Source organism: Bos grunniens, chromosome 12, assembly GCF_055505025.1.
Source record: "Bos grunniens cultivar Pamir isolate PY7600 chromosome 12, Bosgru_T2T1.0, whole genome shotgun sequence".
Lineage (NCBI taxonomy): Eukaryota > Metazoa > Chordata > Mammalia > Artiodactyla > Bovidae > Bos > Bos grunniens.
Genome location: NC_141176.1, coordinates 55,200,478 through 55,225,657, shown reverse-complemented (window position 1 = coordinate 55,225,657; position 25,180 = coordinate 55,200,478). Strand labels below are relative to the sequence as shown.

General features: G+C 41.9%; 1 long non-coding RNA gene across 2 annotated transcripts in view; it reads right to left on the bottom strand.

Annotated features, from left to right (window-relative positions):
• The window catches only part of LOC147361792 (uncharacterized), a 263,465-nt gene that overhangs the window by 204,683 nt on the left and 33,602 nt on the right, over nt 1-25,180 (bottom strand). For both annotated transcript variants that reach the window (XR_015138256.1, XR_015138257.1), the window contains exons 2-3: nt 1,022-2,666; nt 234-365 (exon numbers count right to left, since the gene is read on the bottom strand). This is a non-coding gene — a long non-coding RNA (uncharacterized LOC147361792). The remainder of the gene's footprint in view (nt 1-233; nt 366-1,021; nt 2,667-25,180) is intronic.

Here is a 25,180-nt window from a genome sequence, read left to right as displayed (position 1 = left end):
TATACATAGTCAGGTGCTAAGGCTTTCAAGGTTCTCATCTGTTCCCAGGTTCCTTTCTAAGATGCAGCTCCAACTTCTTTCCCGGGCTTAGAAAAGCTAACTCATAAATCTCTATTAGCAATAGGGAAGACAGTTGAAGCAGTCTGCATACATGTGTGCAAATTGATTACTGTTCCTAGAAAAAGTATTTAAAACACATGGAGCAATGTCATGAAAAATAGGACACCTCTCACCAAGAAGATTCATTCTTCACCCCTGCCTCCCATTTTGCTCTGTGGTTGGCAAGATCAAAGAGCCGTAAAGCAAGCCATCGTCAGGGATCCACCTGGAAGCCAGTAGGTTAGCCACCATGTGCCTGAGAAATGCTGGAGAGAGAGCAGTCGATAGTCACAGAGGTGTTTTTTTTTTTTTTTTTCCTAATTCTAAGCATTTCCACTGAGCCCAGGTATCTTTGCCTTTAGAAAATTTAACACTTAGAAATTCAGCGGAAGTTCCTGACATCATAAATCCAGTGTAGAGGGCAAAGTCTGTGCTTTTGACAGTCCTGTTCAATAAATACATACTATTTTCTGTGAATTTTGAGTAGCTTTATGCTGGTTATATCCAGAGTCCCCCTTTTCATTAATGAAACTTGCTAGCCCTGGTGACTCATAGATAATATGCCACTGACCTTGTCTCTTCATGAACCAATCTTCTACAAACTAATTGGCAAGTAAAAATTTAAATAGTCCTGGATGGGAATGGAGAGTACACTATGAAATATTTTAAGCATAAAGTTAAACAGCAAGTTGAGCTACAAAACATGTCTTCTGCTTAAATGCCATGTTATTAAATACCTCCCCATCTATTTTTCTCTCTAAAACTTTTATGTTCAGTTCAAAGCTGGTTTGCTATCAACCTGTAAGGTGAACTATAAACTGTCGGTTTGCCTTGTTCTTAAATTCATGTGATCCTAAAGATGCCTTTATTATTAAGGCATTTGTAATTATGCCCTTGAAATGTTAACTTGCTAAAACAGTACCTTTATAACCATTTTTGTATAATCACTTGAATGAACATTGATCTATACAACTGTATCAGTTCCAGTTGAGCACACCTGGAAATAAAAAAGAAATGTGGGTTCATTCATATGGTCAGGATTATTTTATTAGGCTACATGCCCTGGTTTTAGAAGTACCATGCACCATGTATTTAAATGATTCCCTTTTCTCTCAAGAGGATAAATCCTTGATTGAAATAACTTCCTCCTTTTTTTCAATCAGCTCTAAAAGAGAAAGAAACAAATTAAGCACTAGGATCAAATGAATGCTGAATGTAGCAGCTCATAACCACTTCTCAAATTCAGTAGTCTTTGATGGGAAAAGAGATTGTACAAAGAGAAGAATCAGCTGAAGACGAATAATGGGAGAACTGGACCATGAGTTAATTGCCTAAGGGTCACCTAGGAACCTTGATTAAAAACATTAACATCTTGATGTAACAAATCTACAGCACTTCTCCATTCCTCTCCCCCAAAACTCCCACAGGTTTTTGGGGGCCTTCTGGTTGCCCTGGTCACAGAAGGTTTTCTTCCTTTAATCAAATCTCCCCTCCCCCCCAACTCCTCACTCTCCTGCTTCACAAAAAAAAAAAAAAAGAGAGAGAGAGAGAGCCTTTGCTCAGCAGACCAGCTCCACTTCTATTACTCTTTCCTCTGGCCTCCAGCAGCATAGAGCCCATAGCTGGATAGCAGCAGATTCCAGGGCCATGCAAGAATTTCCAGGAGAGCTACCTGAAACATAGACAGACACCCAAAGGCCACAGGCTGAGCAGTCTCTAGGGGATCTGCTTAGGCAGCTGTGACTACCTATCACAAACATCTGATTCGTATTTGTCTTCCATTCTCCAATGTTCTGAAGGGTGAGTCCTTAGTGCTCAGGTCAATAGGATAGAGAGGGTCTAGTGTGATGGATGCCTCGGCAGTTAGCTTCTGGTCTGAGTCTCGCTCCTTCTGGCAAGTTCCAGTTATCTCTACTGCTCTTTTCTGTGTATTATTTTTATCCTTTTTTCCCCATTCTCATCTACTAAATTGAACAGTTCTAAAGAATTAGAAGTGGATCTCCTAAACACACTGGAGCACACTTTTCTGTAATCCGAGTTCTCCAGGGGATAATGACACATCCCTCTGCTCCCATTCTCTACCCAACACCTTGACCCTGCTAAACCAAAGCCTGAACTCCACTCTTAGAGCTTTGCTTTGTCAGTCCAGTCTTCCTCTAGTGTCAGAAGAAGTTGTTGCTGTTATTGAGTTGCTAAGTTGTGTCCAACTCTTTGTGACTCCATGGACTGCAGTACACCAGCCCTCCCTGTCCATCACCATCTCCTGGAGTTTGCCTAAGTTCATGCCCATTGAATCGGTGATTCCATCCAACCATTTATTCCTCTGTTGCCCTCTTCTCCTTTTCCCTTCAATCTTTTCCAGCATCAGGGTCTTTTCCAATGAGTTGGCTGTTCACATACGGCGGTCAAAATATTGGAGCTTCAGCATCAGTCCTTCAGGGTTGATTTCCTTTAGGACTAACTGGTTTGATCTCCTGGCTGTCCCTCTCAAGAGTCTTCTCCAGCACTGTAGTTCAAAGGCATCAATTCTTTGGAAGTCTGACTTCCTTATAGTCCCAGTCTCACATCTGTCAGAAGATAATATAGAGCCAAATCACCAGGAAAGTTTTTTTTTTTTTGAACCATAGACATTTCCTTCCCATGGGAGACATATCAGAATGGTTTGGGAGAGCAGAATGATTTCTATAATTAGAAAAAAACTGATCAAGAGGTCCTTATTCTCCTCCTCTTCCCTTTCCTTCACTACACACCCCTCCTGGAAATACCCTGAGACTACGCTGAGACGAGAGCCTTAAGCTAAGCCTGTGATTACCAAGAGAAGATTGACTAATCAAGTGACATACCTCTTGTTGGTAATGGTTTTTACTCTTTTCCTTCTTATTAAAGAGTGGGCAGGTGAAGAATCACCTTTTAAAATGCATATCTAAATAAAACCTACAGTCATTCTCCATCATCTCAGTGCCTACTAAATCACTATAGTCACGTCCGACTCTGTGATCCTATGGACTATAGCCTGCCAGTCTCCTCTGTCCAGGGGATTTCCCAGGCAGGAATACTGGAATGGATGTCATTTCCTTCTCCGGGGGGCGGGGGGGGGGGGTCTTCCCAAATCTCCAGGGGATCTTCCCAAACCAGAGACTGAAACAGCATCTCTTACATCTCCTGCAGGGCAGTCAAGTTCTTTACCACTAGCGCCACCTAGGAAGCCTAAAGTGAAGCTCTAACTTCACACCCTGAAAGCTCATCTACTGCTGTCTCTGCATGTTCCCTATGGTATAATCTTACTCTGTTGAAGGGATTACATGCCACTTGGCACTTCAAGCATGATATCCCTTTGCCTTGAGCTGATCTTCATAGTTAAACATCCTCACTCATCCTCTCATTCGTCATGGTTCACCCAGAGCGCCTTGCTCCAGGAACTCTTTTGATTCTTCCAAAGCTGGGTTACATGCTCATCTCAGGTTGGCCCACCTTGTAAACCTCTTGGACAACTCTTCTTATCACACAGTATTTAGAGTGAGGAGTCTGGCTCCATTTTGGGGGTGTTTGGCTGCAGATAGCTTTTAAGTCCCACTCTTTGTGTCCCACATGTGGACAAGCAGATAAGAAAGCCCGGTGCTCTTCTTTTGGCACCAGCAGGAGATTCAGACTATGCAAGTTTCTGTCCCTAGGCAAGACCTCCCACTCTGGCCTCACCCCCGACCACAATCAAAACTGGAGCCAGTCTCCTTCCCTTGTTCTCTCAAGCATTTCAGATCTGCTTGAGAGAACAGCTCTGCTCCCCTCAGAGACCTCAATTATGTGAGCGGTAAACCTTTTCCAACCCTCTCCCTGTGTGGGGGGTAGTCAGAAGTCTCAATATCTGAACCAAACTTTGGCTGGAGGGTCCATCTGCCACTGAAAGTGACTATGACAGAGCTGTAATCACTGCTTTTCTTGCCCATCTTCTCCTCTAAACTATAAGTTATTTAAAGATAAGAAGCTTATGCTGTTTATTTATGGATCCTGTCTCCCGACTCCATGCCTCGTTTAGTACCTGGCACAGCAATGGACAGTCACTAAATATTTGCTTGTTGAATAAAGTATGTCTTTAGCTGAATCCCTATTTCCATTAAATAAAATGCAAGTAAATTATATTTTTATGATTTTAAGGAAATTCGGTATCATTGAATACAACCCAAACTAATGAGGCATATATATTGTAATATATCACGTGATATATAATATCACTGATATATAATATTAATATATATATTATATATAATAATAGCTAGTAGCTAGTAGCTCAGTCGTGTCTGACTCTTTGCGACCCCATGGACTGTAGCCTATCAGGCTCCTCTGTCCATGGGATTTTCCAGGCAAGAGTGCTGGAGTGGATTGCCATTTTCTTCTCCAGGGGATATTCCTGACCCAGGAATCGAACCTGGGTCTCCCGCATTGCAGGCAGACGCTTTACTGTCTGAGCCACCAGGGAAGCCCATATATAATAATATCACATGATATATAAGCATATATATTATATATAAAATAAATATATTGCAAAATGTATATTTGCCTGTTATAGCAAAAAAGAAGAAACACACCAAAAGGTTTTTGTTATTGTTTTTACAGTTGGGTGTTTCAAAAAGAAATTTATTAAGGTGCAATGCTATGCTTTATGGTCCAGGCTGAGAGGTTATAAGATCACAAGCCCCAGAGGTATTTAAACAGCCGTCACTTGGAAATGTCTATTCCAGTCTCCACAGCCTCAGTGTGGTGTGTTAGGATTACCATTGATTTGGATACTTTGAAGAACCTGGAAGCAATCATAGACACAGAGCCAGGTAGCAAATTATTCATACAGTTATTACACATTTCACAATTATTTCAGAAATGCTTTCAGATGAGATGCTTATATTTCAAAGCAGCCAGTATCAAAGTTAAATCTCTACCAGTAGCTGACTTTAATAGCTGCCTACAATACACTTGGATCATCATCTGCATCAATTACAAGGATAATAGGTAAAAACTCTGGTGAACAGGCTACACGGCATAGTGAAATGAAGTAGTCATCTCCAGCCATCACTGATTTGCACAGACAAGACCCCAGCCCTGTTACTAAGCCTTTTGTAGTTCCCCAGCATATCTCTATTGAGAGAAAATATATATATTTATTTAAGCTGGGGTGGGTCTTCACTGTGGCACAGGCTTTCTCTCATTGCAGGACATGGGGGCTTCTCTCTAGTTACAGAACATGGGCTTCTCTTGTTTCAGGGCAAGACCTTCTCATTGCAGTTCATGGACTTCTCTACTTGTGGTTCTTGGGTTAAGTTGCTCCACAGAATGTGGGATCTTAGTTCCCAGACCAGGGATTGAACTGGCATCCCCTGTACTGGAAGGTGGACTCTTAACCACTAGGCCACCAGGCAAGTCCTGGAAAAATATATTGTTCTCTGATGTAACTTTCTATGCTCTTGTCCATCTTCCTGCACTCTCATGTGTTATGAAAGACAAGACTGCCTCTGGCTCCCTGCTGCATCTCCAGCCCTTAGGGAGATGCTCGCCAACTGGGCTACGTTATGACTTCCCTAGGTTCTGGGCACCACAGCCTTTGTGGACCCCTCTCTCGCCAAAATAATGTGTAAAGTGATACTTTATGACTATGTTAATAGAAAGAGGAATTCTATATGAAAATATTTTCTTGGACCTAAAAATTCATCTTTTTCTTGTGATTGTAAAAGCAATTAGAACACTTTTCTGGGCTTCCAACAGTATTCTTGATATTAGTGCCCCATGGGTCACTTGGCCCTGCTATTCATATCAAAGGCACTCTATTTTACATATGGCAGTGTATATGTTTCCATCCTGCTGTCTCCATTCATCCCACCCTCTCCTTCCCCCACTGATTCCTCATCTGTTGTCTCTGTGTGCATCTCCTTTGCAAATAGGCTCATCAGTCCCATCTTTCTAGATTCTATATATATGTGTCAATATGTCATATTTGTTTTTCCCTTTCTGACTTACTTCACTCTGTAAATAGACTCTAGGTTAATCCACCTCATTAGAACCAACTCAAATGCATTCCTTTTTATGGCTGAGTAATATTCCATTGTGTAAATGTACCATAGCTTCTTTATCCATTCATCTGTCAATGGACATCTAGGTTGCTTCCATGTCCTAGCTATTGTAAATATTGCTGCAATGAACATTGGGTACATGTGTCTTTTTTCAATTATGGTTTTCTTAGGATATATGTTCAGTAGTAGGATTGCTGGGTCATATGGTAGTTTTATTCCTAGGTTTTAAAGGAATCTCCATACTGTTCTTCATCGTGGCTGCATCAATTTATAGTCCCCAAAACATTGTAGGATAGATTCTTATTCACATGAGGCAAAGGGCAATGTCAGGCTTTGGGTAACCCTCCGGCTTGAGTAGTCCATGTGAGTTCTTTGCACATACCAACTAGAGTATTATCTTAGGTTTATAGCACTGATGATGGCCGGGTGGTGCTGACACCTTTTATCAGGTGTGCCCCTCCTTGCCCATGCTGGCACCTGGGATGGTCACCCCACAGCCTCCAGGGCCCTACATCATGTGGCAGGCAGTCCTCCAGGGCAGCCACATCTCTCTCTGCCTGGAACATTCACTGTTCCAACACTCACAGGCCCTTCCCATCCATATAGTGACACTGTGCTCTCAGATTGATCTTACGCCAGATAACGCACACATTTTCCTGGTTGGAATCACTTTTCTCACTCCACCCATGGCTCCTCTGTGTATCCTTCCTGCTGGTGACCATGTGTGAAAGGCAGGGTGATGGTCAAGATGAAAAGATCCAGGAATGCAGTGATTATTATTTAAAGTCTGATTAAGAATTCAAGAGAGAATGTAGTTGGGAGATATATTTGTTGAATGTTTATGCTACAAATTTATAGACAATAAATTCTGTATGACCAGAAAATGAATTATTGTTCACATTTCCTGTGGACTTTTAAAATGACTTGCATTTGTGGTCATAATCCCTGAAGCCAAGTAACAACCTTTGAGAGAAACTTTCAGTTCAGTTCAGTCACTCATTCATGTCCGACTCTTTGCAAGCCCATGGACTGCAGCATGCCAGGCTTCCCTGCCCATCACCAACTCCCAGAGCTTGCTTGTCAAATCACCAGCTCCCGGAGAGAAACTTTGGGAGCTGGTATTTGTGGGCCATGAGAATGCAGTGGGATGCCTGAAATAGGCAATGAATAATGATGAGGACCAGCTTCATATAAATACGGTAAGTGAGAATTTCAGAGGCAAACAGATCAACACTATTTTAATACGAGCAGGATCCGAAGAGTCACGGTACTGTGGGTGATTGTGCCATTATGACCTTATTCTCATGGTGGGAATTATTACACTTAACAATTAAGAACAAGAGAGATGATGCCTGGTTCTTAACAGAAACAGATAATGTCTGAACACCACATAGAACCTCCCAGTTCTTCGACTGAAGAATCAGTAAATACACAAGTCCCTCTTCTCTACTTTTCAGTCTAAATCTTCACTGATAAGAATGGTGTAATCTTTTTTTTGTTAAATAGTCCTGCAATGCAACAGACCTGGATTCAATCCTTGGGTCAGGAAGATCCCTTGAAGAAAGGAATGGTAACCCACTCCAGTATTCTTGCCTAGGAAATCCCACGGACAGAGAGGTTTAGGGGGCTACTACAGTCCATGGGGTCACAAAGCGTTGAACACAACTAAGCGACTAACACTTTTACTTCTCTATAGAAATAGGTCATGCAAAAAATAAAAATTTGCAGGCTTGGGGCTCCACACACCCTAGGGTATTTTCAGGTTTTGGTTTTTTTATTTTTCTGATTGAGGAAAACCAGCTGGAGGACCATCTCTTGTTTCCATGTAATATATTTCTGCAAGTAGGCCAATCACATGATTTTTACCTTGACTTTACACAAATTCCAAGGATTAGGAGGGACCATGTAATCAACACATCAAAGTTGCTTTCCCCCACTCCCCCACCAACACACACACTTACACTTACACACACGGCTAGTGACAATTCTGCTTCAAGCCTCCAGGCCCCAGCAGTTCATCATTTTCACAGGAATTGCTAGAAGCACCCCCATATAATAGCAGCTCTTTGAAGAATTATAGTGAAACTCAAGCCTTATTGAAAAGATTGGAAAACTGTGCTCCCACAGTAATGAGAAAATACTTTCTTTTCCAGGTGTCACTAGAAGAAATTTAGTCATCATCATCAGTTCAGTTCAGTTCAGTTCAGCTGCTCAGTCGTGTCCAACTCTTTGCAACCCCATGAATCACAGCACTCCAGGCCTCCCTGTCCATCACCAACTCCCGGAGTTCACTGAGACTCACATCCATCGAGTCAGTGATGCCATCCAGCCATCTCATCCTCTGTCATCCCCTTCTCCTCCTGCCCCCAATCCCTCCCAGCATCAGAGTCTTTTCCAATGAGTCAACTCTTTGCATGAGGCGGCCAAAGTACTGGAGTTTCAGCTTTGGAAGATTTCTTCTTCCAAAGAAATCCCAGGGCTGATCTCCTTCAGAATGGACTGGTTAGATTTCCTTGCAGTCCAAGGGACTCTCAAGAGTCTTCTCCAACACCACAGTTCAAAAGCATCAATTCTTCAGTGCTCAGCCTTCTTCACAGTCCAACTCTCACACCCATACATGACCACAGGAAAAACCATAGCCTTGACTAGACGGACCTTTGTTAGCGAAGTAATGTCTCTACTTTTCAATATGCTATCTAGGTTGGTCATCATCATAGTTGATCCATTTTCAGAGAATCAGGGGTGGGTCTCTTTATTATGTTACTATTAGCAGAAGCAAGCAGACAGTTAAATAGAAGAGAGAGAATTTTTAGATCAAGAAGCAAATACCATCTTTTTCAACAGTGCCTAAACAAGAACTTGATAAAATACCACCATTTCTGATACTTCCCATCCCACATTTTTTTCATTCACAGTGAAAAGAGCAATATGTTGGTCAAGACAAAACTCAGGAACACAGCTATTTAAAAATGAGATACTGACCTGATGAGAAGAGTCAGAACACATAAAGGAAACACATGCTGGTGTTTATGAAATTACACTGGATGATTTTATGGAAAGACAAATAATGCGATAAGAAATAGGAAGGGGGAGCTGAGGGCTCGTTAATTAGCAGACTCCAGAAGCACTCTGCAAATGTCTTCAGAACAATGGAGGTCTGCTATAATGTTTTACATGAATTTTGTTTGATAGCAGGGTACATGCTACCTCATATATCTGATTCTAAAATCCAGTTGATTATTCCAAATAAAATGTATATATTTTTCGTAATCCTTGGATTTCCAACTACCCTTAAAGTATTGAGTATCAAGAAAGGGGGACTAAATCATTTGCCCCATTATTCGTGAATAAGTAGGGTTGATAAGATAAAACATCAGCAAAGAATAATAATAGAACTGCACGTAGTGTATTGGACAAAGGACTTACAGTTAAATGGCAGAAGAGACTTAAAGAAATCAGAAGCTGGGCTTGTTTCTAATGATGACATTAAATAGAGAATCAAGAACTTCCATAGGTAAGAAGAGTTAATGGATTTTTGCAAGAGTGAAGAAAGGATGATATAAGAACCAAGATGTGAGAGGCAGGTATAAGAACTTTGTTTACTATGAGTTAGGCTGTCCAATGCCAGATACCATGAATTCACAGAAGAACAGATCACACTTTGACTCTCAGGGAGCTTATAATAACTGTAATGGTGTGGGTCTAGACTAAAGTCATGTACAGATGTGAGAGTTGGACCATAAACATGGCTGAGTGCCACAGAATTGATGCTTTCAAATTGTGGTGCTGGAGAAGACTCTAGAGAGTCCCTTGGCCTGCAGTGAAATCAAACCAGTCAATCCTAAAGGAAATCAATCCTGAATATTCATTGAAGGGACTGATGTTGAGACTGAAGCTCCAGTACTTTGGCCACCTGATGCGAAGAACTGACTCATTGGAAAAGACCCTGATGCTGGAAAAAAAAAAATGAAGACAGAAGGAGAAGAGGGCAGCAGAGAATGAGATGGTTGGATGGCATCACTGACTCCATGGATATGAACTTGAGCAAACTCCAGGAGATAGCGAACGACAGGAAAGCTTGGTGTGCTGTGGTCCACGGGGTCACAGATTTGGACAGGACTTAGCAACAGAACAGGAACAGGCTGTACTTTTATGAGGACCTGAGAATGTGAGTAGTAGTAAGATCTCTAAACCTAAATAATAGAAACATAAAAGGGTGGAAAATAATTTAGAGATAATCCGGTCAAAAACGTCTGTGGTGGCAGCACAATACCTCCTCAAAGATGAACTTGCAAATATGTTACCTTTGCTGGCACAAGGAACTTGGAGTTGCGATCAAGAATCTTAAGATAGGAAGAGTACCCTAGAATATCCAGGTGGGGCCTTATAAAAGCGGGGAGGGCAAGAAGGTAAGGGTAGAGCCAATGATTTTTGTGATCTATTTCTACTTATACCTTTTCCAGAATGTTATCTACTGGGAGCATCAAATGCAGACTTTTCATTACCAAAAGCCAGCAGTTTCAATAGCATCTTCAGATCTCTCTCCTACTCTTACCTTCTTGCTTAATATGTTAAGGAGCAAAACATGACTCTTCAAAATACAGGATAACTACTTTTCTTTAAATGTATATGTTATACAGAAAGTGAAAGTTTCTCAGTAGTGTCCAACTCTTTGTGATCCCATGAACTATACAGTCCATGGAATTCTCCAGGCCAGAATACTGAAGTAGGTAGGTAACCTTTCCCTTCTCCAGGGGATATTCCCAACCCAGGGATCAATCCCAAGTCTCCCGCATTGCAGGCAGATTCTTTACCAGCTGAGCCACAAGAGAAGCCCAAGAACACTGGAGTGGGTAACCTATCCCTTTCTCCAGCAGATCTTCCCAACCCAGGATTCAAACTGGAGTCTCCTGCATGGCAGGAGGATTCTTTACCAAATGAGCTACCAGGGAAGCCCTATGTTATACAGAAGCCCCAGAACTTTCTCTTTAAAATCTGAATTGAATTTTCCCTTTAAAATTCAGTAGGCTGAGCAATAAATAACAAACATCACTGACTGAAAGTGGCAATATAACTGAAGCCCACCTCTACCCTCTGGAAGCCCAATACTAGGTGGCAGAGAGACGATTCAGCAGAGAAGGGGCTTCAAGCAGTTTCTCGTTCTCCATCGTCCCTCTTGCCTTATTTGGAGCATGCTTTAGAACCCCTCATTTTAAAGCAAGAAAAAGGATTAAGGAACCATGCCCTGAGTTCCTATTGGGTGGACAATGCTCCATTAGACACAAAATATGGCTGGGGTTACTTGGGAAACAGGGTTCCCACGTTCAAGTCCCTGTGACGCAGAAAACATAAATGTGTCAACTACTTCCAATGGATTAACGTAAAAAAAATCAATATCCTGTTTCCTGAACCACAGAAGTACTAATTGCCTTTAAGTGAGCAATATGTTTCAGTGACTTCCGATGAGCTAATAGCCTCCCTTTCCTTCTTAGAAGCCTAACATAAGGCAGGAATGGGAAGGAGCCTCTGTTTTTATTAAGATTGCTTTAAGAGCGTAAAATGTATGCCGTGCATGCTCAGTCAAGTCTGCTTCTTTGCGACCCCGTGTAGTGTATCCCTCCAGGCTCCTCTGTTCATGGAATTTTCCAGGCAAGAATACTAGAGTGGATTGCCATTTCCTTCTCCAAGAGATCTTCTCGACCGAGGGATCATACCCGCATCTCTGGTGGTTCAGTGGTAAAGAATCCGCCTGCCAATGTAGGAGATGCAAGTGACATGGGTTTGATCCCTGGGTCAGAAAGGACCCCTGGAGCAGGAAATGGCTGCTCACTCCAGTATTCTTGCCTGGAAAATTCCATGAACAGAGGAGCCTGGAGGGCTACACTCCATGGGGTTGCAAAGAGTCAGACACGACTGAGTGACTAAACAACAACAAAATGTGTGCCCTGAAGATAATAAATAAAGTGAGGACAGAAAAAAAAGAACAACAGAGACATAAAATATAACTCAAAAGTGGGAAAGAAGCTAGCAACTCTGGAGACATCAGGTGCTGAAAATCATCAGAGAATGTGTCCACGGGTCCCCACCATCCCTGCCTTCCTCAGTATAAAGCTAACACAATCAGGTGCTTGTTATTTTCCAGGCCCGGCTATAACCATTTTACATGGACTATCTCATTTAAGCAACTGAGTTCAGTGAGTGGTATTCATGTTCTATGTCTTAGATGCGGAAACAGAAGCACAGAGAATTTAAGCAGCTGGTGCAAAGTCACACAGCTTTTAAGAGACACCATGAATATTTTGAAATGGATGAGGGTACAAACAGTGAATCACCTCTCAGCCACCATCCTCTGGTCCACTTTGGCTTCTTTGCTTAAGGCTTCCCATCTTCTAATGGCCTTAGTGAATGCTGATGGTGAGGGTGAGGAATCCAGGTAAACCTTTTACCAGTAATTCCGATATGCAGATCTTGAGCATGCTCTCCTGGGAGGATGCTTATAAGTGGATATGAAGAGAATTACAGCAACAGTAGAGTGAACTGGAGATGCTGCTGGAAATCCTACCAGATGCTGTGACATTGTCAGCACTGACTGATCTCATGTGTGTCATCTGGAGAGATACTGTGAGTGCAAGAGGGGAACAGAGGATGCCTATGCCAGTTGGATAGATGAGACAGAACAAAAAGGTACAAATGATGATTTTACAGTACTTTCTAGAAGGCGATGAGCCACATTGCAAATAGGCATGTTATTATATGAATTGCATATGATATACAGGAGACAAAAGGTATCAGCCACTCGAATTGCTGAAGTTAAGAAAAGTAAAGGGCTTCCCTGGTGGCTCAGTGGTAAAGCATCTGCCTGGCAAGTGAAGGAGAGACAGATTCAATCCCTGATCCAGGAAGATCCCACATGCCACGGAGCAACAAGCCTGTGCACCACAACTGCTTAGCCCGAGCTCTAGAGCCCAGGAGCCCAAACCACTGAGCCCACGAGCCATAACTACTGAAGCCCACATACTCTAGAGCCCATGTTCCTCAGCAAGGGAAGCTACCACAATGAGAAGCCTGCCCACTGCAACTAGAGAAAAGTCCTCACAGTAATGAAGACCCAGCACAAAAATTAAATAAATAAATTATTTTTAAAAAAGGAAAAGTCAAGTTACGGGATGTGAGGCAAGCTTTCTTTTCTTTGCTTTTTTTCAAGTTATCCAGCTGGTTAACATCAGAGCCAAGAAGAGAAATCAAATTTCCTAACTTAGAGTTTATTGCTCTTTCCATAACCCTGTGCTACAATGTCTAATAAACAACGTCAAGTTTTCATTATCAGCATCTAAATTTCATATGAGCCATAGGCCGTACAGCCTATGGCTTTTAGATTTCTTTCTCTCCATCTGTGTGAAGTTGCTAATTACCTGCTGTCAATGGAAACAACCCTTGTGGGCAGCTGAAGAAATAGATTGGAAACATGGGTTTGAAGTCACCTTAAAAACACAGGTGTTGCTTTGTTCAATTAAAGCTTAATAAGAAACTTCGTGGGATGAAAGGGTGGGAGATGAGAAGGGAAAAATGACGTTATCCTCAGCTAGAATTGTCGGAGAAAGGAGAAAAGCAAGAAAATAGCTTCCTGAGCTAAAAGAGAATTTGGAAAGCTGAGGATGTATGGGACTAAATTTTGTCCATGGAGCAATTTGTGTTTCAGAAAAATAATTTCTGAAAGATTTCCCATTTTTTCCATTTTCAAAAAACATAAATAGGAAGTTGTGGTAGTTAAAATGAAAGAAAAGGTTAGATGCTGATTGAAGCAGGCAACAAATGATAAAATTAAGGGATTGGGGGGTTTCATGGTTTTGGAGGGGAGCAGAAGAGATAAGTTCTATTTAATATTTAAAGGTTAATATTCACATGCTGTGTAACAGTGTACTCTAGTAGGCACTTCACCTGGGCTACCATACTGCTACTGCTGCTGCTGCTAAGTCGCTTCAGTCGTGTCTGACTCTTAGCGACCCCATGGATTGCAGCCTACCAGGCTCCTCCGTCCATGGGGTTTTCCGGGCAAGAGTACTGGAGTGGGGTGCCATTGCCTTCTCCAGGCTACCATAGTCAGCACTAAGAATGTCTTTTGGAAAATACCCTGATGCTGGGAAAGGTTGAGGGAAAGAGAAGGGGGTGACAGAGGATGAGATGGTTGGATGGCATCATCAACTCGATGGACTTGAGTTTAAACAAACTCTGGGAGATAGTAAAGAACAAGGAAGCCTGGCATGGTAGCAAAGAGTTGGACACAACTTAGCAACTAAACCACAATAACAAAGAATGTTTTTTTGGTTTGTTTTTAATAATGGTAATATAATTTTCAGAAGCCTCATACACAATAGGCAATGTTTGCAAATTAAAATACATCATGGACTATTGACTCTTATTCTCATTAGGAATTTCATTCAATACAAAATACCAGCAACATTTGTTTTGATTACTTATTTTGCACATACTCCAAGGCAAGGAATTCTCAGGCCCGGAAGAATATATGGAGACACTCTGGAGAGAAGCTTTGCTTAAAACTGCATGAGGCTCTTCGTGCTCCTGCCATCCCCATCATCTTTAAATCCAGGTACAATTGTAGTAGGAATTTGTTCTTTGAAACCCTGCAGCAATATTTCCCTTCATTTCCATGACAACAGCTCCCTATCAACTTCTGAAGGAACTTGCCTGTATTGTAAACAAACCTTTCTTGGCAATTGGCCTATTTTCTTTCTCTATCTCATCTTCCATCTGCTCAAAGGCTTTGCTTCAAAAAGAAATAGGTTGCAGGTGTGTACTTTTTTTTCTTCACCCCCTCCCTATTTGTTTCTGAAAGAGGTCGATCTTGGAGATTAAAATTCTCTTTGCTAGGACATAAAGAGCTCTCTGAGGAGACGGAGTACCTGTGTGTACCTGTGAACCAGTATTTGGAGCCAATCAACAGCAAGCTTCCCTGGTTCCCTGCCATCCAAGTCCCTTCAGCAATAGGAAGCTGACTAATACGTTTCATGAGGTAAATTCTCACTGCAGAAAAAAACCCAAGAACTATGTAGTGCCAGCCAACAATGAATCAGAAATACTTTTTTTCCTCAAGATTTTTTAAGGAAAGATTAAAGTGTCCATTACAGACAATTTAATGACAGAAGCAGGTGAGAAATTGAAAAAAAATTTTTTTAGTCTTTATTGAATTTGTTACAATATTGCTTCTATTTTAGATTTTTGGCCCCAAGGCATGTGGGATCTTAACTTCCTTAACTTAACTTCCTAAACCGTATCCCCTGACTGGAAGGCAAAGCCTTAACCACTGGACCGCAGGGGAAGTCCTGAGAAATTTTTTAAAATAAATTTTTTTGAAAAAAAATAAAGTTTCGTATGTGTAACTTGAGGTTCCATGACCTCAAAATGGCTACAGTTTTATCCTCAGGGCTTGGAATATGGGTCAGTTATTTGTTCAATACCATAAATATGACATTTTCATAAGTTCATTGACTGACACTCTTAAATCTTTTTTTATTCAGTATCCCAGCTATTCGATCAAGTGACTACCAGTGTAAACACAATTATCTAGTGTGACGCTAAGTATCAAAAAAAAAAAAAAAGTCTAGCAAGAAAAAAAAAATACATTTCTTTCAACGAAACACCAAATTTGAAGAGAGATAACTGGAGAGAGAGTGTTTGGCTAGTTATTTTAGAGAGGTTTGATGCATATAAATCATGGTCTCAGGTCTCCATTGAAAATGTTGTTTTATTTGCTTGTTTTGCTTTTAATTTTCCTTAGAGTTTGGGAGAGGGACCATATCACTGGTAATATCAGAAGAAAGAGCTTTGAAAGCTCCAGTTTGGGAAGTTCAAGGGGCCTTCTCTTAGATGTATTTTCAAGTCTTTATCTCATTTGTCATATCGTCTAACTTTGATATGTGTAATTACATAACTTTACACTCATATTATAAGGAGAACATTCACTGTAGCTGTGGAAACAAACAATAAACAATAAAAAGAGTCCTTTCAACTTTCTTGAACATATCCTGCCTATTATCCAAACATCAAGTGACAAAAAAAACCAATGATAATTATTCAAGACAAAATAGGTTCAGCAATGTATATCTTGGAAGGTTTCAGAGGTGCTTAGTTTATCATGGAAAGAAAGATTATCTGGGGTTTATCACTTAGCTCTGATGCTTAGTAACTATGTCCTTAGACAAGGTACTTACATTCTCCAAATCTGTTTTCATGTGTAAGTTTCCCACACCCAGAGGGGCCGCAATACTTCTCTTCCAGCACAGGATTGCAGGCAATAAATGTGAGCTTTATTCCCCATTACTGTCTAGGGAGAGAGTACCACCGTGGTCAGAATCATCTCGGAGAGTGGAATCCAGTGTAGAATTAGCTGTTTTTTGTTTTTAATTAAAATGTCCAATATTGTATTATTAAAAAACAAGTTCTTGGGACTACCCTGGCAGTCCAGGGATTAAGACTCTGCACTTGCAATGCAGGGGATGTGCATTGGATCCCTGGTCAGGAAACTAAGATTCCAAAAGGCTTGCAGCCAAAAAGTTAAAAAAGCCAATGGGAACAAAAAACAGATTACAAGTGTGGTAGCCCTCTTCACAGATACATCATCAAAAATGGGTGTGTGCACGCTAAGTTGCTTCAGTCGTGTCCAACTCTATGCAATACTATGGACTATAGCCCATCAGGCTCCTCTGTCCATGGGATTCTCCAGGCAAGAATACTGGAGTGGGTTGCCATGCCCTACTGCAGGGGATCTTCCCAACCCAGGGATCAAACACGTTTCTCTTACATCCTCTACATTGGCAGGTGGGTTCTTTAACACTAGTGCCACCTGGAAAGCCCCATAATCTGGCTGCCTATTGGCAGACAGGTATAAGAGATGAACTATCTTGGAAAGCTCCACCTCTCTCCACAGCTGTCCTCTCTTACTCTTACATGCACTGATTAACCTGTTGATAGCTTCCAAAGTTGCCTACCCTGTCTCCTTCATTGTGTTCTCACCTGGCTTTCTGCTAAGACCATAAAGTGTCTGCCTACAATGTGGGAGACCCAGGTTCAATCCCTGGGTCAGGAAGATCTCCTGGAGAAGGAAATGGCAACCCACTCCAGTATTCTTGCCTGGAAAATTCCATGGACAGAGAAGCCTGGTAGTCTACAGTCCATGGGGTCACAAAGAGTCAGACACGACTAAGCAACTTCACTTTCCTAAGGCATTCAGGAAAAGCGTCTTACAGAAAACTTCTCTCTAGGGTTTGTAAATTAACCTGAAACCTCTAGAAGATGCCTGGAGCTGTGCTTTTTGTGCATCTTCTCACTTATACCTATATTCATTTAATCATCCCGAAGTAGGTATTGTCCTCTGCCAGTTTATACTTAGGGCCCAAACTGCCTGATACAAAATGTGACACTGAGAACGTCTCTATGAAATGAATGTACTAAAATGAGTTGAACTAAATCAAAAGAAAAGGGAAGAGCAATTCAGTCAGGCATTTGCAAAGCCTCTTTAGTTGAAGGGACCAGAGAAAAACAAGACATCAAAAAAGGCCATACAAATAAAAACACTGCCTCCAGGTTTAGGGGCCTGGAGTTACAGAGGTGTTTTAAACCTGTCAGTGATGAGGCAGTGGCATCCATTGGACTTTCTCCCTCCATTTCCTCATTCTTTTTTTTTTTTTAATGAGCAGCCAAGTTTTCAGAGCTTATCTGGATTGTGATGCTGCAAAAGAAATGACCATCCTCCTCTCTCACTGTAGACCTACTACATCACCTGTGAAAACTGTGAGCAACTATTATTCTCATATCAAAATAAAAGGTGGTTTAGTATACCCCTGAGCAGGTCAGGGGCTCCTGTATAGAGATAAAATCTCTCTTCCTCCTTCTTTTCTATTTTCCTTCTTCCCTCTTTCCTGCTCCCTCCCTCCTTCAATGACTATGCAGGGCATTCTTTGAAAAGTATTTGGTGCACATGTGTAAAATACAAGAACAGGACTAAGAGCAGAAAGTATTTTGGCCTTGAGTTGAGTCCGTCAACATTCCTTGAGTATTCCCTGAGTGGCCAAGTCTCTCCTAGACTTCAATATGGGGGGAGGACGCTTGACACCCCGAGCAGCGTATGTTAGTACCTCAGTCATGTCCGACACTCTGTGACCCCATGGATTGGGGACCACCAGTCTCTTCCGTCCATGGGGATTTTCCAGGCCAGAATATTGGAGTGGGTTGCCATTCCCTTCTCCAAGGGATCTTCCTGACCCAGGGATCGAACCAGGTCTCCCACATTGCAGGCAGACTCTGAGCAACTAGGGAAGACTATCCCAAGCAGACACCCACTGCATTGGAGAGACTGAAGCAATCACCTCAACAGAAGTTGCCAGCAACAAGATTTCAACTCACGTGAATGAATTCTGTGTGGCCTGGTATACGAGGGCACAGTACAAGAACTAATTCAAGGAGGCTTCATGAAGAACAGTGAGATTTTTTTTGAGTTCGATTTTTGAAGGAGAAGGATCTAGATCATCAGAAGGGAACAAAGAGATGAAATTCCTATAGAGAAGTATTTTTTCTTTGCATAGTGTAAGTGTTTTCAAAACCTAGGACCACTTGGGGAAAAACTAGTCACCTCTGAACCTGATACAATCACCGCAGCTCAGTGGAAAACATAGCAAACGAGGACAACCCAAAGAATGACTTCCCTTATCCCTTTTCAAGGTCAAACAGGGGTGCTATCCCTGGGACACCAGAGAAATGTGAACACATTCGTGCAAAGAGCAGCAATGGGATATTTAAGATGGATAACCAGCAAGGACCTACTGTATAGCACATGGAACTCTGCCCAGTGTGATGTGACAGTCTGGATGGGAGGGGAGTTTGGGGGGGAATGGATACATACATATGGTATGGCTGAGTCCCTTTGCTGTTCACCTGAGACTATTACAACGTTGTTTGTTAATTGGCTATATCCTAATACAAAATAAAAAGTTTAAAAAAACAAGACAAACATACAAAACAACCAAGAACAGCAATGGGCTCAACAAACCAGTCAGTCCTAAAGGAAATCAACCCTGTATATTCATTGGAAGGACTGATGCTGAAGCTGAAGCTCCAGTACTTTGGCCACCTGATGGGAAGAGCTGACTTGTTGGAAAAGACCCTGATGCTGGGAGGGACTGGGGGCAGGAGGAGAAGGGGATGACAGAGGATGAGATGGCTGGATGGCATCAGTGACTCAATGGACGTGAGTTTGAGCAAGCTCTGGGAGATGGTGATGGACAGGGAGGCTTGGCGTGCTGCAGTCTATGGGGTGCAAAGAGTCGGACACGACAGAGCAGCTGAACAACAACACTAAGAACCACACAGCCGCAATCTTCTTCAAACTGAAAATCTCTTAACCTAAACTACAAATTATTCATTTTGATATTAGCCTTTTTGTAAGCTTCCCTCTGCTACATAAAAGAATTCAGTACTGTGGAATACCATTAACTATTTTTTTTTACTCATATACTATAAAAATATCACATATTCCTTTAGATAAAAAATGTAGACAGTGTTCCATTTATTAGAAAACTTATGTGAAGGTGCAAAAATAAATTCACACCGGCTCAAAATCTGTGCTTTGAGTGTTTTCACTTCTTTTTGGTTCAACACCTGCTAGTCTGGTCTTGTGTCTCTTTCACTCGCTCAGATAGTATTTCACCGCTTAGAGGCCTTTGAAAGACAACAGATAAAAAACACTCTTTGGTCCCTTGCCTTTCAATAGAATAACCTGAAACTTCTTATCATGAAGGCCCAGGCAGACCATAATATTGGGGAGGGGCTGGGAGTTCCCAGCCTAGTTCCATGTATAATTTGGTTTCTTTTAAACAAAGAATGGATTAAATTGAACCCAAAGTCATGCCCCAAATAATTTTTTACAGCCATATCAATGACCTGCCTAGGTTGTTCCATCTTCCTCACTTCAAAACTTAGCTCTCTGTTTCTATCACAGCATACGCCTGCACATGCATGACCCATACAGGAGCCCTGGCTAGACATCAAGGCATCAGGGGCTCTGTTTCAGTGAAGTCTACGGTGAGGCTGTGTAAACATGCATTTGAAGAGCTCCGGACGAAGGGGCTTTTAAATAGCCCTGAACAACTTGACCAGCCCAAGAGTCAATTCAGCAGTGACTAAGGCACACCCATGGGTGGTCAGAGAGGGCATGAAATGATCTTGTCGTGCACACCCATATTACGTGAGACGTCTGCAAAGCAATTTTAGGAGAAAACCATTAGTCCTGCTGAAAGAGCTTTGGTTTTCAAATATTAACAAACAAACGTGTGTGTGTGTTTAAAGGATTTTTAAGAACATAATATTTACTTTGCATGTTGTAATTTGCAAGAAACTGGTGCTTAGAAAACTATTGCTTTAGAGACTATGACTTTCAATGGACACAGCAATTATTCACCATACATGGTCCAGGAACTTGCATATTGTAGGTGTTCATTCTTTGTTGAATGAGTGAGTGAATGAGTAAATGAATGAATGAATGAACATTATTGCCATGCTACTCAAACTGAGGAACTCAGCAGCACCATTGAGATAGGTGAGCATGAGTAAACTGACAGAAACTAACATATAGTTTTCTCCTTGCTGAGCACACATGTGGGCTTTCCTAGTGGCTCAGTGGTAAGGAATCTGCCTATAATGCAGGAGAAGTTTGATCCTTGGGTCAGGAAGATCCCCTGGAGGAGGAAATGGCAACGTACTTCAGTATTCTTGCCTGGAAAATTCCATGGACAGAGGAGCCTGGCAGGCTACAGTCCATGGGATCACAAAGAGTCGAACCCAACTAGCACACACAGGACCAGGCACACAGGTAATCTGTCATGGCCAATTATATCTCTGGCATGGCTGGCAATGCCACTCTGACTGGCCAGTGGCAAGTTAATTAACTTCTCTTTAGTTCTATGTCTATTTTTGCAGCTTGGAAATGAAAATACAGACTGGTCATCTTCCTGAGAACCACAGTGAAGCTAAAGGAGACACTGCCAGACAGAATGACAGAAGCCACCACAATGGAATCATCTGGATAAATCCATAGAGACTGAAAGGAAAGAGGGTGGTGGCCAAGAGCTGGGGCCGGAGGTTTGGGAGGGAGGGTTGGGGAGTCACTGTTTAATGGGTACAAAGTTTCTTTGGGGCTGATGAAAACATTCCAAAGTTAAATAGAAATGGTGGTTGCACAATATTATGAATGTACTAAATGCCAGCAAAGTGTGCACTTTTAAATGGGTAAATTGGGGGGCTTCCCTGGTGGTCTGATGGAGTAGAATCCACCTGCCAATGCAGAGGACACAGGTTCGATCCCTACTGCGGGAGGATCCCATGTGCCCATGGAGCTTAGTTAAGACTGTCCACCGCAACTACTGAGCCCACGCGCCAGAACTACTGAAGCCCACGTGCCTAGACCCTGTGCTCCACAGTGAGAGAAGCCACTGCGATGAGAAGCCGGTGCACTGCAACTAGAGAGGAGCCCCTGAGTGCTGCAACTAGAGAAATCCCGTGCACAGCAATGAAGACCCACCACAGCCAAAACATAAAATTAATTAATTATTCTTTAAAAAAATAAAAATAAATGTCACGGTTCAGCTCAACAACAAAAAAATTATACCTTAATATTTACAATTCTAAAGCATGTTTTGGCCGAGGCTGTGAAAAGAGAAGTGTGGTGAATGTTATCTCTCTATGTGTTTCAAAAGGACATTTTGCTATGTGTTTACAGAGAACCAGAGGGGATAACAACATCAGATATGGTGACAGCCTGACAAAGTAACACTGATCTGAGTGAGGACCTGAAATCACGGGAGATTTTGTGAGTTAGTCGTACAGATTATTTACTGGCAATTGAGAAACTATTTACCTCCTTGATTGTTTAAAAAGAAAACTCACTAATATCCATATATCATGTAGAATAACATTATTGAGCAATATTTGGGATTATAGTCTCTTTACACATAGTCTCTGAAAGCGAGATTGCTTTACCATAAGCTCAGCTGTCACAAGGATATTTGAATTTCACCAATCTTGCTCTTCAGCAAATCACCAAGTATTTATGGAGCTCTGCTCTACATTGCATATGCCCAGTACTGCTGGCAAACTCTAAAGGGTGATAGAAAACGACAAAACAGGATTTTATGTCCATTATTTTATTATTTACAAAGTTGGGCTTTATCAAACAGATAGTATCAAATGGTAATGCTTAGAATTAAGCAAACAAATGCACCCTAATCCTGCACTTATATAACTCTTGGCAACATGCTCTGGCATCTAATACTCTCACAGCCAACCCAGGGGGTAAACAGACTAGGGTTATTTCTTGGTATGCTGGAGGATTAGAAAGCTGCAAGGACCCACAGTAAGTGGTACATCCAGGAGTCGAATTCAGGTCTCAGACATGTTTTGAGTTCTAATTGTGCTTCTGCCATGAACCGGCATGGAGAGAGTCCCTCAGGCTCTTGGATTTCAGTTTCCTCCTGTCTTAAATGCAGTTGTTGTTCAGTCACTAAATCGTGTCCGCTTTTTGTGACCCCACGGACTGCAGTGCCCCAGGCAGTTGGGGCACATTTTCTCAAATGTGCTTTTTTTCGGAGCCTTGTATTCTCCGTTATCAAGAGCAGAAACTGCTCATATGTTAGGAAACTCTCCTTTGCCATCATTTCTTAACCCAGGTGTGCTTTTTACTTTAATATAATGCAGTTTTCAGATGCAGTTACCCACATTTTTGAAGGGCTCCCTATGTAAACTTTGTGTTTGTAAAGCCACTTCTAACAAGGTAGCCTGACAAAGAATTTCCCTAAAACTCTTCAACAGACAAGCTCATCAAAGTCACTGGGGTCTTATCCATAGGTGACACTCTTTCCTGGCTGCTATATCCCTTACTCTATGTGACATTTTGGTCCTTGCAAAGTGCCTTTCTGTCTCTTGTCTCACTTGCCATCGCTAGCACAAGGCAAAGGCTCAGACCAATCCCCACTATCTCTCCCTACACTAACACAGCCCTACACCGAGTCCTATTGTGAGCTGACAAGGATGCCACAGAGATAAGACAGGGTGGGAACCTGACCAAGTGACAGCCAATCACAAGAGCTTTTGTCTGTGGATCTAACCAGGGTGATTCATCGGCCACCAATCCCAGAGGCTTTCAATGGGAAAACAAAAAGTCCGCTATGGCCCCAAAGGCTGTGCTTGAGTGTATTCCCTTGTGTAAAAAAAAAAGTTAGGTTAACTGTCAAGAGCAACTTCCCACAGAACAAAGCTCAAGGGAGAGAATTCAAAGCGACGAGCCAAGTGACTTGCTTCTGTGTCTCTACACTGACAGAAAGAAGAGAGACAAGTTGCATAATCCAGGATAACCTGGCCCTGAAAGAGTACCCCAATAACCTCAATTTATTTTAAATGTCAACAAAATCATTGTGAAAAATAAGTTATTGAGAGAACAGGCTCAGCATTCCAATACAGATGGAGTCTTACTTGTGTTTCACATCTATTAGACCCTCCTTGTTCTTACTATACATGAGTGTGTGGAGATTTTTTTTCTTAAGCTTACCTACTCCAAAGTATGTTTTAAAATACAAAATCAAGTAAACTCTTTCTTTGCCTTATTTAAATATTTAGAAAAATATTGCCACAGAATATGGTTTTATTTTAGTTGTAGAACACAGAAAAACCTCTCTCCATCATTTGTACCAGGGAACACAAAGTGCACAGAAAACCACAACCAGATGATGTTGGTAGGTAAGTATTCCAGAGAGTGGTAGACAGCGGGTGGAGTGAGAACCTTCTCCACCCAGAGAAAGCCTCTGACCACCCATGTCTACGATGAACTTCAAGAGTTATAAGGAGTAACGTTTCACAGGTCTTCCCAGATGATGCAGTTGTAAAGAATCTGCCTGCAAATGCAGGAGATGCAAGAGACTTGGGTTCAATTCCTGGCTCATGAAAATTCCCTGGAGGAGGAAATGGCAACCCATTCCAGTATTCTTGCCTGAGAAATCCCATGGACAGAGGAACCTGGCAGGCCACAATCTATAGGGTGGCAAAGAGTTGGACATGACTGAACACATACATACAATATTTAATAAAGGAAGCAAAGAAACAAAGCAAAAAGGAAACTAGTGAGCAAAACAAACAAGTGGTCCTTTACGATATGTTAACATTATATGCCTTCTTCACAGTTGAAGAAGGACTGTAAAGAAGGCTGAGCACTGAAGAATTGATGCTTTTGAACTGTGGTGTTGGAGAAGACTCTTGAGAGTCCCTTGGACTGCAAGGAGGTCCAACCAGTCCATTCTGAAGATCAGCCCTGGGATTTCTTTGGAGGGAATGATGCTGAAGCTGAAACGCCAGTACTTTGGCCACCTCATGAGAAGAGTTGACTCATTGGAAAAGACTCTGATGCTGGGAGGGATTGGGGGCAGGAGGAGAAGGGGACGACAGAGGATGAGATGGCTGGATGGCATCACTGACTGGATGGACGTGAGTCTCAGTGAACTCCGGGAGTTGGTGATGGACAGGGAGGCCTGGCGTGCTGCGATTCATGGGGTCGCAAAGAGTCAGACACAACTGAGCAACTGAACTGAACTGAACTGAACATTATATGCAGGGCCTGCCTGCTTTATCTATGTGTCAGCTTTTTAATTATTTCATTTTATCATTAGATGCAAAATGGTAGAGCCCAAACGAGCTCTGGCAAGATGATTGAGAGATACAAGTTCTAATTGCAGCACTTCTGGCATTACTGTTATACATCCTCAGCCTAGTCCTTTCTCATTTATATAATCATTCGCCATTCAGTGGATACTTGTTATGTATGTAATATTTTCCAAATGCCATGCTGGCTCCAAAAGCCTGTCATGTTTAAGACTTCTTTCAAAGGTGGTGGTACAGGCAATTCCTTAAGTATCAATTTCAGTGATTTATACTCTGAGATCTTGCTACCATGACCATACCTGATTAGATTA